A 1,256-nucleotide genomic window follows, 5' to 3' on the forward strand; every position below is an offset into this window, starting at 1 on the left:
AGAGTTTACAAAGATTAATGAAGATTAATGGCTGGAAATCCTTAAAGCCTAAACCACCTGCATGTAGAGGCTTACATAATTTATGCCAAGCTAACCAATGAAACTGTTTCTTCTGACCAGCTCAAAGAAATTTATTAAACATTCTGCCAAGCCTTATCTGAGTTCCCTTCTTCATAGTAAACATCTGAAGAGCATAGGAGAAGTTAAAATGCTTTTGAGAAGAGTGATCCTACCTCCATTAGATAGGAAGTAATTTGTCCAACATTGAAGCTGTTTCTGAATTTTATTAATTACCTCATTGAATTGAGTTTGTTTAGTACTCCCTTTTATTAATTGAACACCAAGATAATTGATAGGTAAAGAGGTCAAACTAAATCCAGTATGTTGTGCAATCCATTGCTTAATCTGTGGAAGAGTATGAGAGCTAGTAAAAATTTGACACTTATGTTTGTTAAGATACATACCAGATGATCTTTGGAAGTGTTTCAATATTTGATTGAGAGACTTTACTGCATTCTTGGTAGCCTTAGAGAAAATGATTATATCATCTGCATAGGACAGATGACTCACACTAATATTGGATTTGTGCTGATAGTCCAAATGTGGAGAAGATAGAAACTTTTGATTAAGAAGCCTAGAAAGATAATCCATAGCCAAAATAAAGATAGTAGGGAACAAGGGATCTCCTTGTTTAATTCCCCTAGTGGCATTGAAGAAACCTTGACTCTTGCCATTAATTAAGATAGAATATCTTCTAACCAGATTGACAAAGTCTCCAGAGAAGCCCCTAACATTCAAGGTATCCAAAATAAAATTCCAGTTAATAGTATCATAGGCTTTTTGATTATCCAATTTCATAATGAGATTGCTGCCTCTACATTTTCTATCCAAACCCAGTAGCAGTTCCTAGGCCAAAAGGAAGTTATCAGATATTCGCCTTCCTTTCACAAAAGCCACCTGATTCTTGCTTATAAGCTGCTGAAGATGAGGTTGGAGTCTGATGCTGATAATCTTGCTGATAACTTTAGAAATGACAGTAGTTAGGCTGATTGGTCTAAAGTCTCCCCATCTTATCCTGCTGGAATTTTTAGGAATCAAGGTTATAGTGGAAGCAGTAAAGTAATTAGGGGGATCAATACCTCTAAATAAGCTTTGTACAACATCAACAAACTCCCCACAGATGATATTCCAAGTGGCTTTATACAATTTTGCAGTGAAGCCATCAGGGCCAGCTACCTTATGGTCATCAAAAGTGT

Source organism: Phalaenopsis equestris, unplaced genomic scaffold (genome assembly GCF_001263595.1).
Source record: "Phalaenopsis equestris unplaced genomic scaffold, ASM126359v1 Scaffold200860, whole genome shotgun sequence".
Taxonomy (NCBI): domain Eukaryota; kingdom Viridiplantae; phylum Streptophyta; class Magnoliopsida; order Asparagales; family Orchidaceae; genus Phalaenopsis; species Phalaenopsis equestris.